This window comes from Pseudorca crassidens, unplaced genomic scaffold, assembly GCF_039906515.1.
Source record: "Pseudorca crassidens isolate mPseCra1 unplaced genomic scaffold, mPseCra1.hap1 Scaffold_83, whole genome shotgun sequence".
In the NCBI taxonomy this organism is placed as follows: domain Eukaryota; kingdom Metazoa; phylum Chordata; class Mammalia; order Artiodactyla; family Delphinidae; genus Pseudorca; species Pseudorca crassidens.
In genome coordinates this window covers 588,854-606,199 of record NW_027136335.1, presented here as the reverse complement: position 1 = coordinate 606,199, position 17,346 = coordinate 588,854, and the positions used below count along the sequence as shown (strand labels likewise).

The following is a 17,346-nucleotide window of genomic DNA, read 5'->3' as shown; positions in this document are numbered from 1 at the left end:
CGCATACGCCCTTTTTGGCCAACCAAGCAAGCTTGCAAAGGAAATCTGCACTACAATGAAGTCTCACTTCCCCCCGGTCAAAAGGGCCATCTGAAAAAAGTGTAAAATCCAGAAAGGCAGGACAGGCCATGGAGAACTGGGAGCCTTGTTATGCTGATGGGCGGGATGTAAATTGCCAACAGACACTCGGGAGAAGTGTATGGTGTTTCCTGTAACATCTAAAAAACAAAGCAACAGAGCCTAGGGCACTTCCACTTATGGTCCTATAGCTTAGGGAAATTAAAATCAAAAAGACACAGCCACCCCAAAGTTTGGGACACCTCTGTTTACAAGAACCTCATTTACCGTACAAGTTCAATATCACAGAAAGTGAAAAATGGATAAAGAAGTTTTGGTACTTACGTACAATGCAGTATCACTCAACAATGAAATCTATGTCATCAGGCCCGTAGCAGCATAATGAGTGGATTCAGGTACGATGATTCTAACTGAAATAAGTCACACAGAAAAAGAAACATCATAAGATATCACTAATACACAGAATGTAAACTTGGCTAAACAGGAACTGAATTCCAAAACAGAACAGGGTCTCAAATTTAGAAAACCAACTTATGCTTGCTTAAGGGGAAAGGTGAGTTGGGGTGCTGCATAAAACCAGAGATTGAAATGAGCACAGATAAAGTTCCTTAAGCCAAATATGGAATAGACAAGAGCTACTCCTTGCTCAACGAAATGGACTCAACACCCCATATTAAATGCCTAAGAATGTACCTGACTAGTAAGTATCTTAAAACCTATGGATTGCTATGTCTCCAAAAGAGAATCAAGCGTCTGTACAGGGGGATAAACGCAGCAGTGATAGGATTGGAGAAGTTCGGTGAGCACATGAAGACCCTTTGAAGTCATATTGCATGGTACCCATTCCACGGGTCTCAACTCTCCAGGTTTAAGGTATTCTTCCTTCAGCTAAAACATGCATGTGGAACCCAGAGTATGATCAACCGTGTGAACGGGAGACGTGTTCAAATATGTCTCAGTTTTCCTCCCCTGGTACTCGGGTGCAACATTCCAGATGCTTTACTAACACCCTCCCGACTTGGAGAGTCAGTCCCTTTAACCTCCTGTTTGGCCCAGTTTGCAATTTCTGCGAAAGATGAACAGGAATAGCGAGAACCAATGAGAGACTAGCTGGAGGTGTCTGGACGGGCAAATTTAACTCTCATTTCCCACCAGGAAGAGGAATTAACCAAAGGCTCAGCGTGCCGTGCCGGAACCAGATTAGGGCCTGAAGCCATCCTGCGGTGTTGCGGCCAGGTCACAAGAAAGCGAGTTGAAGAAAGGAGCTCAGGGGCACTGTAATTCACAAACCTGCAGACTTATAAATGACAGCTATCGTCCAAAAATATACTGAAGTAAGGCTGCCAAGAGGACTTGAAAGCGGGGCAGAATTGCAGGAAACCGATTTCAGGAGGTAGACTGGAATTGCATTGAAAGCATAGGAAAAGAGGCAGAACGTCCACAATGATGCACTTGGCCAAAAAGGGCGTATGCGTTTTTTCCTGAATATATTCAGGAAAAAACGCATACGCCCTTTTTGGCCAACCAAGCAAGCTTGCAAAGGAAATCTGCACTACAATGAAGTCTCACTTCCCCCCAGTCAAAAGGGCCATCTGAAAAAAGTGTAAAATCCAGAAAGGCAGGACAGGCCATGGAGAACTGGGAGCCTTTTTATGCTGATGGGAGGGATGTAAATTGCCAACAGCCACTCGGGAGAAGTGTATTGTGTTTCCTGAAACATCTAAAAAACAAAGCAACAGGGCCTAGGGCACTTCCACTTATGGTCCTATAGCTTAGGGAAATTAAAATCAAAAAGACACAGCCACCCCAAAGTTTGGGACGCCTCTGTTTACAAGAACCTCGTTTACCGTACAAGTTCAATATCGCAGAAAGTGAAAAATGGATAAAGAACTTGTGGTACTTACGTACAATGCAGTATCACTCAGCAATGAAATCTATGTCATTAGGCCCGTAGCAGCATAATGAGTGGATTCAGGTACGATGATTCTAACTGAAATAAGTCACACAGAAAAAGAAACATCATGAGATATCACTAATACACGGAATGTAAACTTGGCTACACAGGAACTGAATTCCAAAACAGAACAGGGTCTCAAATTTAGAAAACCAACTTATGCTTGCTTAAGGGGAAAGTTGAGTTGGGGTGCTGCATAAAACCAGAGATTGAAATGAGCACAGATAAAGTTCCTTAAGCCAAATATGGAATAGACAAGAGCTACTCCTTGCTCAACGAAATGGACTCAACACCCCATATTAAACGCCTAAGAATGTACCTGACTAGTAAGTATCTTAAAACCTATGGATTGCTATGTCTCCAAAAGAGAATCAAGCATGTGTACAGGGGCATAAACGCAGCAGTGATAGGATTGGAGAGGTTCGGTGAGCAAATGAAGACCCTTTGAAGTCATATTGCATGGTACCCATTCCACGGGTCTCAACTCTCCAGGTTTAAGGTATTCTTCCTTCAGCTAAAACATGCATGTGGAACCCAGAGTATGATCAACCGTGTGAACGGGAGACGTGTTCAAATATGTCTCAGTTTTCCTCCCCTGGTACTCGGGTGCAACATTCCTGACGCTTTACTAACACTCTCCCCACTTGGAGAGTCAGCGCCTTTAACCTCCTGTTTGGCCCAGTTTGCAATTTCTGCGGAAGATGAACAGGAATAGGGAGAACCAATGAGAGACTAGCTGGAGGTGTCTCGACGGGCAAATTTAACTCTCATTTCCCACCAGGAAGAGGAAATAACCAAAGGCTCAGCGTGCCGTGCCGGAACAAGATTAGGGCCTGAAGCCATCCTGCGGTGTTGCTGCCAGCTCAAAAGAAAGCGAGTTGAAGAAAGGAGCTCAGGGGCACTGTAATTCACAAACCTGCAGAGTTATAAATGACAGCTATCGTCCAAAAATATACTGAAGTAAGGCTGCCAAGAGGACTTGAAAGCGGGGCAGAATTGCAGGAAACCGATTTCAGGAGGTAGACTGGAATTGCATTGAAAGCATAGGAAAAGAGGCAGAACGTCCACAATGATGCACTTGGCCAAAAAGGGCGTATGCGTTTTTTCCTGAATATATTCAGGAAAAAACGCATACGCCCTTTTTGGCCAACCAAGCAAGCTTGCAAAGGAAATCTGCACTACAATGAAGTCTCACTTCCCCCCAGTCAAAAGGGCCATCTGAAAAAAGTGTAAAATCCAGAAAGGCAGGACAGGCCATGGAGAACTGGGAGCCTTTTTATGCTGATGGGAGGGATGTAAATTGCCAACAGCCACTCGGGAGAAGTGTATGGTGTTTCCTGAAACATCTAAAAAACAAAGCAACAGAGTCACACAGAAAAAGAAACATCATAAGATATCACTAATACACGGAATGTAAACTTGGCTACACAGGAACTAAATTCCAAAACAGAACAGGGTCTCAAATTTAGAAAACCAACTTATGCTTGCTTAAGGGAAAAGGTGAGTTGGGGTGCTGCATAAAACCAGAGATTGAAATGAGCACAGATAAAGTTCCTTAAGCCAAATATGGAATAGACAAGAGCTACTCCTTGCTCAACGAAATGGACTCAACACCCCATATTAAACGCCTAAGAATGTACCTGACTAGTAAGTATCTTAAAACCTATGGATTGCTATGTCTCCAAAAGAGAATCAAGCATGTGTACAGGGGCATAAACGCAGCAGTGATAGGATTGGAGAGGTTCGGTGAGCAAATGAAGACCCTTTGAAGTCATATTGCATGGTACCCATTCCACGGGTCTCAACTCTCCAGGTTTAAGGTATTCTTCCTTCAGCTAAAACATGCATGTGGAACCCAGAGTATGATCAACCGTGTGAACGGGAGACGTGTTCAAATATGTCTCAGTTTTCCTCCCCTGGTACTCGGGTGCAACATTCCTGACGCTTTACTAACACTCTCCCCACTTGGAGAGTCAGCGCCTTTAACCTCCTGTTTGGCCCAGTTTGCAATTTCTGCGGAAGATGAACAGGAATAGGGAGAACCAATGAGAGACTAGCTGGAGGTGTCTCGACGGGCAAATTTAACTCTCATTTCCCACCAGGAAGAGGAAATAACCAAAGGCTCAGCGTGCCGTGCCGGAACAAGATTAGGGCCTGAAGCCATCCTGCGGTGTTGCTGCCAGCTCAAAAGAAAGCGAGTTGAAGCGAGTTGAATTACAGGGGCACTGTAATTCACAAACCTGCAGAGTTATAAATGACAGCTATCGTCCAAAAATATACTGAAGTAAGGCTGCCAAGAGGACTTGAAAGCGGGGCAGAATTGCAGGAAACCGATTTCAGGAGGTAGACTGGAATTGCATTGAAAGCATAGGAAAAGAGGCAGAACGTCCACAATGATGCACTTGGCCAAAAAGGGCGTATGCGTTTTTTCCTGAATATATTCAGGAAAAAACGCATACGCCCTTTTTGGCCAACCAAGCAAGCTTGCAAAGGAAATCTGCACTACAATGAAGTCTCACTTCCCCCCGGTCAAAAGGGCCATCTGAAAAAAGTGTAAAATCCAGAAAGGCAGGACAGGCCATGGAGAACTGGGAGCCTTGTTATGCTGATGGGCGGGATGTAAATTGCCAACAGACACTCGGGAGAAGTGTATGGTGTTTCCTGAAACATCTAAAAAACAAAGCAACAGAGCCTAGGGCACTTCCACTTATGGTCCTATAGCTTAGGGAAATTTAAATCTAAAAGACACAGCCACCCCAAAGTTTGGGACGCCTCTGTTTACAAGAACCTCGTTTACAGTACAAGTTCAACATCGCAGAAAGTGAAAAATGGATAAAGAAGTTGTGGTATTTACTTACAAAGCAATATCACTCAGCAATGAAATCTATGTCATCAGGCCCTTAGCAGCACGATGAGTGGATTCAGGTATGATGATTCTAACTGAAATAAGTCACACAGAAAAAGAAACATCATAAGATATCAGTAATACACGGAATGTAAACTTGGCTACACAGGAACTGAATTACAGAACAGAACAGGGTCTCAAATTTAGAAAACCAACTTATGCTTGCTTAAGGGTAAAGGTGAGTTGGGGTGCTGCATAAAACCAGAGATTGAAATGAGCACAGATAAAGTTCCTTAAGCCAAATATGGAATAGACAAGAGCTACTCCTTGCTCAACGAAATGGACTCAACACCGCATATTAAACGCCTAAGAATGTACCTGACTAGTAAGTATCTTAAAACCTATGGATTGCTATGTCTCCGAAAGAGAATCAAGCATGTGTACAGGGGCATAAACGCAGCAGTGATAGGATTGGAGAGGTTCGGTGAGCAAATGAAGACCCTTTGAAGTCATATTGCATAGTACCCATTCCACGGGTTTCAACTACCCAGGTTTAAGGTATTCTTCCTTCAGCTAAAACATGCATGTGGAACCTAGAGTATGATCAACCATGTGATCGGGAAACGTGTTCAAATATGTCTCAGTTTTCGTACCCTGGTACTCGGGTGCAACATTCCAGATGCTTTACTAACACCCTCCCGACTTGGAGAGTCAGTCCCTTTAACCTCCTGTTTGGCCCAGTTTGCAATTTCTGTGGAAGATGAACAGGAATAGCGAGAACCAATGAGAGACTAGCTGGAGGTGTCTGGACGGGCAAATTTAACTCTCATTTCCCACCAGGAAGAGGAATTAACCAAAGGCTCAGCGTGCCGTGCCGGAACCAGATTAGGGCCTGAAGCCATCCTGCGGTGTTGCGGCCAGGTCACAAGAAAGCGAGTTGAAGAAAGGAACTCAGGGGCACTGTAATTCACAAACCTGCAGAGTTATAAATGACAGCTATCGTCCAAAAATATACTGAAGTAAGGCTGCCAAGAGGACTTGAAAGCGGGGCAGAATTGCAGGAAACCGATTTCAGGAGGTAGACTGGAATTGCATTGAAAGCATAGGAAAAGAGGCAGAACGTCCACAATGATGCACTTGGCCAAAAAGGGCGTATGTGTTTTTTCCTGAATATATTCAGGAAAAAACGCATACGCCCTTTTTGGCCAACCAAGCAAGCTTGCAAAGGAAATCTGCACTACAATGAAGTCTCACTTCCCCCCGGTCAAAAGGGCCATCTGAAAAAAGTGTAAAATCCAGAAAGGCAGGACAGGCCATGGAGAACTGGGAGCCTTTTTATGCTGATGGGAGGGATGTAAATTGCCAACAGACACTCGGGAGAAGTGTATGGTGTTTCCTGAAACATCTAAAAAACAAAGCAACAGAGCCTAGGGCACTTCCACTTATGGTCCTATAGATTAGGGAAATTAAAATCAAAAAGACACAGCCACCCCAAAGTTTGGGACGCCTCTGTTTACAAGAACCTCGTTTACAGTACAAGTTCAACATTGCAGAAAGTGAAAAATGGATAAAGAAGTTGTGGTATTTACTTACAAAGCAATATCACTCAGCAATGAAATCTATGTCATCAGGCCCTTAGCAGCACAATGAGTGGATTCAGGTATGATGATTCTAACTGAAATAAGTCACACAGAAAAAGAAACATCATAAGATATCAGTAATACACGGAATGTAAACTTGGCTACACAGGAACTGAATTACAGAACAGAACAGGGTCTCAAATTTAGAAAACCAACTTATGCTTGCTTAAGGGTAAAGGTGAGTTGGGGTGCTGCATAAAACCAGAGGTTGAAATGAGCACAGATAAAGTTCCTTAAGCCAAATATGGAATAGACAAGAGCTACTCCTTGCTCAATGAAATGGACTCAACACCGCATATTAAACGCCTAAGAATGTACCTGACTAGTAAGTATCTTAAAACCTATGGATTGCTATGTCTCCGAAAGAGAATCAAGCATGTGTACAGGGGCATAAACGCAGCAGTGATAGGATTGGAGAGGTTCGGTGAGCAAATGAAGACCCTTTGAAGTCATATTGCATGGTACCCATTCCACGGGTTTCAACTACCCAGGTTTAAGGTATTCTACCTTCAGCTAAAACATGCATGTGGAAACTAGAGTATGATCAACCATGTGATCGGGAAACGTGTTCAAATATGTCTCAGTTTTCGTACCCTGGTACTCGGGTGCAACATTCCAGACACTTTACTAACACGCTCCCGACTTGGAGAGTCAGTCCCTTTAACCTCCTGTTTGGCCCAGTTTGCAATTTCTGTGGAAGATGAACAGGAATAGCGAGAACCAATGAGAGACTAGCTGGAGGTGTCTGGACGGGCAAATTTAACTCTCATTTCCCACCAGGAAGAGGAATTAACCAAAGGCTCAGCTTGCCGTGCCGGAACCAGATTAGGGCCTGAAGCCATCCTGCGGTGTTGCGGCCAGCTCAAAAGAAAGCAAGTTGAAGAAAGGAACTCAGGGGCACTGTAATTAACAAACCTGCAGAGTTATAAATGACAGCTATCGTCCAAAAAATATACTGAAGTAAGGCTGCCAAGAGGACTTGAAAGCGTGGCAGAATTGCAGGAAACCGATTTCAGGAGGTAGACTGGAATTGCACTGAAAGCATAGGAAAAGAGGCAGAACGTCCACAATGATGCACTTGGCCAAAAAGGGCGTATGCGTTTTTTCCTGAATATATTCAGGAAAAAACGCATACGCCCTTTTTGGCCAACCAAGCAAGCTTGCAAAGGAAATCTGCACTACAATGAAGTCTCACTTCCCCCCGGTCAAAAGGGCCATCTGAAAAAAGTGTAAAATCCAGAAAGGCAGGACAGGCCATGGAGAACTGGGAGCCTTGTTATGCTGATGGGTGGGATGTAAATTGCCAACAGCCACTGGGGAGAAGTGTATGGTGTTTCCTGAAACATCTAAAAAACAAAGCAACAGAGCCTAGGGCACTTCCACTTATGGTCCTATAGCTTAGGGAAATTAAAATCAAAAAGACACAGCCACCCCAAAGTTTGGGACGCCTCTGTTTACAAGAACCTCATTTACCGTACAAGTTCAATATCACAGAAAGTGAAAAATGGATAAAGAAGTTGTGGTACTTACGTACAATGCAGTATCACTCAACAATGAAATCTATGTCATCAGGCCCGTAGCAGCATAATGAGTGGATTCAGGTACGATGATTCTAACTGAAATAAGTCACACAGAAAAAGAAACATCATAAGATATCACTAATACACAGAATGTAAACTTGGCTACACAGGAACTGAATTCCAAAACAGAACAGGGTCTCAAATTTAGAAAACCAACTTATGCTTGCTTAAGGGGAAAGGTGAGTTGGGGTGCTGCATAAAACCAGAGATTGAAATGAGCACAGATAAAGTTCCTTAAGCCAAATATGGAATAGACAAGAGCTACTCCTTGCTCAACGAAATGGACTCAACACCCCATATTAAATGCCTAAGAATTTACCTGACTAGTAAGTATCTTAAAACCTATGGATTGCTATGTCTCCAAAAGAGAATCAAGCGTCTGTACAGGGGGATAAACGCAGCAGTGATAGGATTGGAGAAGTTCGGTGAGCAAATGAAGACCCTTTGAAGTCATATTGCATGGTACCCATTACACGGGTCTCAACTCTCCAGGTTTAAGGTATTCTTCCTTCAGCTAAAACATGCATGTGGAACCCAGAGTATGATCAACCGTGTGAACGGGAGACGTGTTCAAATATGTCTCAGTTTTCGTAGCCTGGTACTCGGGTGCAACATTCCAGATGCTTTACTAACACCCTCCCGACTTGGAGAGTCAGTCCCTTTAACCTCCTGTTTGGCCCAGTTTGCAATTTCTGTGGAAGATGAACAGGAATAGCGAGAACCAATGAGAGACTAGCTGGAGGTGTCTGGACGGGCAAATTTAACTCTCATTTCCCACCAGGAAGAGGAATTAACCAAAGGCTCAGCGTGCCGTGCCGGAACCAGATTAGGGCCTGAAGCCATCCTGCGGTGTTGCGGCCAGGTCACAAGAAAGCGAGTTGAAGAAAGGAGCTCAGGGGCACTGTAATTCACAAACCTGCAGAGTTATAAATGACAGCTATTGTCCAAAAATATACTGAAGTAAGGCTGCCAAGAGGACTTGAAAGCGGGGCAGAATTGCAGGCAACTGATTTCAGGAGGTAGACTGGAATACATTGAAAGCATAGGAAAAGAGGCAGAACGTCCACAATGATGCACTTGGCCAAAAAGGGCGTATGCGTTTTTTCCTGAATATATTCAGGAAAAAACGCATACGCCCTTTTTGGCCAACCAAGCAAGCTTGCAAAGGAAATCTGCACTACAATGAAGTCTCACTTCCCCCCGGTCAAAAGGGCCATCTGAAAAAAGTGTAAAATCCAGAAAGGCAGGACAGGCCATGGAGAAATGGGAGCCTTTTTATGCTGATGGGCGGGATGTAAATTGCCAACAGACACTGGGGAGAAGTGTATGGTGTTTCCTGAAACATCTAAAAAACAAAGCAACAGAGCCTAGGGCACTTCCACTTATGGTCCTATAGCTTAGGGAAATTAAAATCAAAAAGACACAGCCACCCCAAAGTTTGGGAGGCCTCTGTTTACAAGAACCTCGTTTACAGTACAAGTTCAACATCGCAGAAAGTGAAAAATGGATAAAGAAGTTGTGGTATTTACTTACAAAGCAATATCACTCAGCAATGAAATCTATGTCATCAGGCCCTTAGCAGCACAATGAGTGGATTCAGGTATGATGATTCTAACTGATATAACTCACACAGAAAAAGAAACATCATAAGATATCAGTAATACACGGAATGTAAACTTGGCTACACAGGAACTGAATTACAGAACAGAACAGGGTCTCAAATTTAGAAAACCAACTTATGCTTGCTTAAGGGTAAAGGTGAGTTGGGGTGCTGCATAAAACCAGAGATTGAAATGAGCACAGATAAAGTTCCTTAAGCCAAATATGGAATAGACAAGAGCTACTCCTTGCTCAACGAAATGGACTCAACACCGCATATTAAACGCCTAAGAATGTACCTGACTAGTAAGTATCTTAAAACCTATGGATTGCTATGTCTCCGAAAGAGAATCAAGCATGTGTACAGGGGCATAAACACAGCAGTGATAGGATTGGAGAGGTTCGGTGAGCAAATGAAGACCCTTTGAAGTCATATTGCATGGTACCCATTCCACGGGTTTCAACTACCCAGGTTTAAGGTATTCTACCTTCAGCTAAAACATGCATGTGGAAACTAGAGTATGATGAACCATGTGATCGGGAAACGTGTTCAAATATGTCTCAGTTTTCGTACCCTGGTACTCGGGTGCAACATTCCAGACGCTTTACTACCACCCTCCCGACTTGGAGAGTCAGTCCCTTTAACCTCCTGTTTGGCCCAGTTTGCAATTTCTGTGGAAGATGAACAGGAATAGCGAGAACCAATGAGAGACTAGCTGGAGGTGTCTGGACGGGCAAATTTAACTCTCATTTCCCACCAGGAAGAGGAATTAACCAAAGGCTCAGCTTGCCGTGCCGGAACCAGATTAGGGCCTGAAGCCATCCTGCGGTGTTGCGGCCAGCTCAAAAGAAAGCGAGTTGAAGAAAGGAGCTCAGGGGCACTGTAATTCACAAACCTGCAGAGTTATAAATGACAGCTATCGTCCAAAAATATACTGAAGTAAGGCTGCCAAGAGGACTTGAAAGCGGGGCAGAATTGCAGGAAACCGATTTCAGGAGGTAGACTGGAATTGCATTGAAAGCATAGGAAAAGAGGCAGAACGTCCACAATGATGCACTTGGCCAAAAAGGGCGTATGCGTTTTTTCCTGAATATATTCAGGAAAAAACGCATACGCCCTTTTTGGCCAACCAAGCAAGCTTGCAAAGGAAATCTGCACTACAATGAAGTCTCACTTCCCCCCGGTCAAAAGGGCCATCTGAAAAAAGTGTAAAATCCAGAAAGGCAGGACAGGCCATGGAGAACTGGGAGCCTTGTTATGCTGATGGGCGGGATGTAAATTGCCAACAGACACTCGGGAGAAGTGTATGGTGTTTCCTGAAACATCTAAAAAACAAAGCAACAGAGCCTAGGGCACTTCCACTTATGGTCCTATAGTTTAGGGAAATTAAAATCAAAAAGACACAGCCACCCCAAAGTTTGGGACGCCTCTGTTTACAAGAACCTCGTTTACAGTACAAGTTCAACATCGCAGAAAGTGAAAAATGGATAAAGAAGTTGTGGTATTTACTTACAAAGCAATATCACTCAGCAATGAAATCTATGTCATCAGGCCCTTAGCAGCACAATGAGTGGATTCAGGTATGATGATTCTAACTGAAATAAGTCACACAGAAAAAGAAACATCATAAGATATCAGTAATACACGGAATGTAAACTTGGCTACACAGGAACTGAATTACAGAACAGAACAGGGTCTCAAATTTAGAAAACCAACTTATGCTTGCTTAAGGGGAAAGGTGAGTTGGGGTGCTGCATAAAACCAGAGATTGAAATGAGCACAGATAAAGTTCCTTAAGCCAAATATGGAATAGACAAGAGCTACTCCTTGCTCAACGAAATGGACTCAACACCGCATATTAAACGCCTAAGAATGTACCTGACTAGTAAGTATCTTAAAACCTATGGATTGCTATGTCTCCAAAAGAGAATCAAGCGTCTGTACAGGGGGATAAACGCAGCAGTGATAGGATTGGAGAAGTTCGGTGAGCAAATGAAGACCCTTTGAAGTCATATTGCATGGTACCCATTACACGGGTCTCAACTCTACAGGTTTAAGGTATTCTTCCTTCAGCTAAAACATGCATGTGGAACCCAGAGTATGATCAACCGTGTGAACGGGAGACGTGTTCAAATATGTCTCAGTTTTCCTCCCCTGGTACTCGGGTGCAACATTCCAGACACTTTACTAACACCCTCCCGACTTGGAGAGTCAGTCCCTTTAACCTCCTGTTTGGCCCAGTTTGCAATTTCTGCGGAAGATGAACAGGAATAGCGAGAACCAATGAGAGACTAGCTGGAGGTGTCTGGACGGGCAAATTTAACTCTCATTTCCCACCAGGAAGAGGAATTAACCAAAGGCTCAGCGTGCCGTGACGGAACCAGATTACGGCCTGAAGCAATCCTGCAGTGTTGCGGCCAGCTCACAAGAAAGCGAGTTGAAGAAAGGAGCTCAGGGGCACTGTAATTCACAAACCTGCAGACTTATAAATGACAGCTATCGTCCAAAAATATACTGAAGTAAGGCTGCCAAGAGGACTTGAAAGCGGGGCAGAATTGCAGGAAACCGATTTCAGGAGGTAGACTGGAATTGCATTGAAAGCATAGGAAAAGAGGCAGAACGTCCACAATGATGCACTTGGCCAAAAAGGGCGTATGCGTTTTTTCCTGAATATATTCAGGAAAAAACGCATACGCCCTTTTTGGCCAACCAAGCAAGCTTGCAAAGGAAATCTGCACTACAATGAAGTCTCACTTCCCCCCGGTCAGAAGGGCCATCTGAAAAAAGTGTAAAATCCAGAAAGGCAGGACAGGCCATGGAGAACTGGGAACCTTGTTATGCTGATGGGCGGGATGTAAATTGCCAACAGACACTCGGGAGAAGTGTATGGTGTTTCCTGAAACATCTAAAAAACAAAGCAACAGAGCCTAGGGCACTTCCACTTATGGTCCTATAGCTTAGGAAAATTAAAATCTAAAAGACACAGGCACCCCAAAGTTTGGGACGCCTCTGTTTACAAGAACCTCATTTACCGTACAAGTTCAATATCACAGAAAGTGAAAAATGGATAAAGAACTTGTGGTACTTACGTACAATGCAGTATCACTCAGCAATGAAATCTATGTCATCAGGCCCGTAGCAGCATAATGAGTGGATTCAGGTACGATGATTCTAACTGAAATAAGTCACACAGAAAAAGAAACATCATAAGATATCACTAATGCACGGAATGTAAACTTGGCTACACAGGAACTGAATTCCAAAACAGAACAGGGTCTCAAATTTAGAAAACCAACTTATGCTTGCTTACGGGGAAAGGTGAGTTGGGGTGCTGCATAAAACCAGAGATTGAAATGAGCACAGATAAATTTCCTTAAGCCAAATATGGAATAGACAAGAGCTACTCCTTGCTCAATGAAATGGACTCAACACCCCATATTTAATGCCTAAGAATGTACCTGAATAGTAAGTATCTTAAAACCTATGGATTGCTATGTCTCCGAAAGAGAATCAAGCGTGTGTACAGGGGCATAAACGCAGCAGTGATAGGATTGGAGAGGTTCGGTGAGCAAATGAAGACCCTTTGAAGTCATATTGCATGGTACCCATTCCACGGGTTTCAACTACCCAGGTTTAAGGTATTCTTCCTTCAGCTAAAACATGCATGTGGAACCTAGAGTATGATCAACCATGTGATCGGGAGACGTGTTCAAATATGTCTCAGTTTTCGTACCCTGGTACTCGGGTGCAACATTCCAGACGCTTTACTAACACTCTCCCGACTTGGAGAGTCAGTCCCTTTAACCTCCTGTTTGGCCCAGTTTGCAATTTCTGCGGAAGATGAACAGGAATAGCGAGAACCAATGAGAGACTAGCTGGAGGTGTCTGGACGGGCAAATTTAACTCTCATTTCCCACCAGGAAGAGGAATTAACCAAAGGCTCAGCATGCCGTGACGGAACCAGATTAGGGCCTGAAGCCATCCTGCGGTGTTGCGGCCAGGTCACAAGAAAGCGAGTTGAAGAAAGGAGCTCAGGGGCACTGTAATTCACAAACCTGCAGAGTTATAAATGACAGCTATCGTCCAAAAATATACTGAAGTAAGGCTGCCAAGAGGACTTGAAAGCGGGGCAGAATTGCAGGAAACCGATTTCAGGAGGTAGACTGGAATTGCATTGAAAGCATAGGAAAAGAGGCAGAACGTCCACAATGATGCACTTGGCCAAAAAGGGCGTATGCGTTTTTTCCTGAATATATTCAGGAAAAAACGCATACGCCCTTTTTGGCCAACCAAGCAAGCTTGCAAAGGAAATCTGCACTACAATGAAGTCTCACTTCCCCCCGGTCAAAAGGGCCATCTGAAAAAAGTGTAAAATCCAGAAAGGCAGGACAGGCCATGGAGAACTGGGAGCCTTGTTATGCTGATGGGCGGGATGTAAATTGCCAACAGACACTTGGGAGAAGTGTATGGTGTTTCCTGAAACATCTAAAAAACAAAGCAACAGAGCCTAGGGCACTTCCACTTATGGTCCTATAGCTTAGGGAAATTAAAATCAAAAAGACACAGCCACCCCAATGTTTGGGACGGCTCTGTTTACAAGAACCTCGGTTACGGTACAAGTTCAATATCGCAAAGAGCGAAAAATGGATAAAGAAGTTGTGGTACTTACCTACAATGCAATATCACTCAGCAATGAAATCTCTGTCTTCAGACACGTAGAAGCATAATGAGTGGATTCAGGTATGATGATTTTATCTGAAATAAGTCACACAGAAAAAGAAACATCATAAGATATCACTAATACACGGAATGTAAACTTGGCTACACTGGAACTGAATTCCAAAACAGAACAGGGTCTCAAATTTAGAAAACCAACTTATGCTTGCTTAAGGGGAAAGGGGAGTTGGGGTGCTGCATAAAACCAGAGATTGAAATGAGCACAGATAAAGTTCCTTAATCAGATATGTAATAGACAAGAGCTACTCCTTGCTCAACGAAATGGACTCAACACCCCATATTAAACGCCTAAGAATGTACCTGACTAGCAAGTATCTTAAAATCTATGGATTGCTATGTCTCTGAAAGGGAATCAAGCGTGTGTAGAGGGGCATAAACGCAGCAGTGATAGGATTGGAGAGGTTCGGTGAGCAAATGAAGACCCTTTGAAGTCACATTGCATGGTACCCATTTCACGGGTCTCAACTCTCCAGCTTTAAGGGATTCTTCCTTCAGCTAAAACATGCATGTGGAACCGAGAGTATGATCAACCATGTGATCGGGAGACGTGTTCAAATATGTCTCAGTTTTCGTCCCCTGGTACTCGGGTGCAACAATCCAGACGCTTTACTAACACTCTCCCGACTTGGAGAGTCAGTATCTTTATTCTCCTGTTTGGCCCAGTTTGCAATTTCTGTGGAAGATGAACAGGAATAGGGAGAACCAATGAGAGACAAGCTGGAGGTTTCTGGACGGGCAAATTTAACTCTCATTTCCCACCAAGGACAGGAATTAACCAAATGCTCAGCGTGCCGTGCTGGAACCAGATTAGGGCCTGAAGCAATCCTGCGGTGTTGCGGCCAGCTCACAAGAAAGCGAGATGAAGAACGGAGCTCAGGGGCACAGGAATTCACAAACCTGCAGAGTTATAAATGACAGCTATCGTCCAAAAATATACTGAAGTAAGGCTGCCAAGAGGACTTGAAAGCGGGGCAGAATTGCAGGAAACCGATTTCAGGAGGTAGACTGGAATTGCATTTTAAGCATAGGAAAAGAGGCAGAACGTCCACAATGATGCACTTGGCCAAAAAGGGCGTATGCGTTTTTTCCTGAATCAGGAAAAAACGCATACGCACTTTTTGGCCAACCAAGCAAGCTTGCAAAGGAAATCTGCACTACAATGAAGTCTCACTTCCCCCCGGTCAAAAGGGCCATCTGAGAAAAGTGTAAAATCCAGAAAGGCAGGACAGGCCATGGAGAACTGGGAGCCTTGTTATGCTGATGGGCGGGATGTAAATTGCCAACAGACACTCGGGAGAAGTGTATGGTTTTTCCTGAAACATCTAAAACACAAAGCAACAGAGCCTAGGGCACTTCCACTTATGGTCCTATAGCTTAGGGAAATTAAAATGAAAAAGACACAGCCACCCCAAAGTTTGGGACGGCTCTGTTTACAAGAACCTCGTTTACGGTACAAGTTCAATATCGCAGAAAGTGAAAAATGGATAAAGAAGATGTGGTAATTACATACAATGCAATATCACTCAGCAATGAAATCTATGTCATCAGGCCCGTAGCAGCATAATGAGTGGATTCAGGTATGATGATTCTAACTGAAATATGTCACACAGAAAAAGAAACATCATAAGATATCACTAATACACGGAATGTGAACTTGGCTACACATGAACTGAATTACAAAACAGAACAGGGTCTCAAGTTTAGAAAACCAACTTATGCTTCCTTAAGGGGGAAAGTGAGTTGGGGTGCTGCATAAAACCAGAATTTGAAATTAGCACAGATACCATTCAATAAGCCAAATATGTAATAGACAAGACCTACCCCTTGCTCAACAAAATGGACTCAACAACGAGGTATCACCTCACACCTGATAGAATGGGCATCATGAGAAAATCTACAAACAAAAATGCTGGAAAGGGTGTGGAGAAAAGGAACCCTCTTCCACTATTGTTGGGAATATAAATTGATACAGTCACTACGGAGAACAATATGGAGTTTCTTAAGAAACTAACAATAGAATTACCATATGATACAGCAATCCCAGTACTGGACATATACCCAGACAAAACCATAAATCAAAACGAGACATTCACCGCAATGTTCATTGCATCACTATTTACAATATCGAGGTAATGGAAGCAACCTAAATGCCCACAGACAGACGAATGCATAAAGCTGTGGTACATATATAAAATGGAATATTACTAAGCCATGAAAAGGAATGAAATTGGGTCATTTGTAGAGACGTCGATGGATCTAGAGACTGTCATACACAGTGAAGAAAGTCAGAAAGAGAAAAACAAATCTTGTATATTCATGCATATATGTGGAACCTAGAAAAACTGTACAGATTAACCATTTTGCAAGGCATAAATAGAGCAACAGATGTAGACAACAAATGTATGGACAACAAGGGGGGAAAGCTGTTGGGGGGGTGGTGGTGGGAGGAGTTGAGAGACTGGGATTGGCATGTATACATTTATATGTATAAAATAGATAACCAATAAGAACCTGCTGTATAAAAATATAAAATAAAATTCAAAATTAAAAAGAAATAAAATTTAAAAAATAAAACAGAAAAAACAATTATTCCCTTCACATACATGTATTTATATGAATAAATTATTTCCATGCTTATATCTGTAAATACAAAAAAGAGGAATAAAATCTACCTTGAACCAAAAACGAAAAAGAGAAAAAAAACACAGAACCCACCAGTTCCACAGAGGAAAACCGTATCAGGGCACTTGCTCCAGTTGTAAACAATTCTGAAGTTGGCCAGTGGTGGGGAATCGTCTCCCATTCAGCCAGCAGCCCCCACGCAACAAGCGTCCTCATTGCAAAGCTGGGGCACCGTGCCGAGGCATCTGTGAGTAAACGTGAGCTGAGCCCCAGGCCAGTTGCTGCTGAAC

The 17,346-nt window shown here is 43.4% G+C and overlaps 1 long non-coding RNA gene across 1 annotated transcript in view; it reads right to left on the bottom strand.

Annotated features, from left to right (window-relative positions):
- LOC137218347 (uncharacterized) overlaps window positions 1-17,346 on the bottom strand; it is a 107,696-nt gene that overhangs the window by 13,821 nt on the left and 76,529 nt on the right. The window contains exon 4 of the long non-coding RNA XR_010940665.1: window positions 15,941-16,026. This is a non-coding gene — a long non-coding RNA (uncharacterized lncRNA). The remainder of the gene's footprint in view (window positions 1-15,940; window positions 16,027-17,346) is intronic.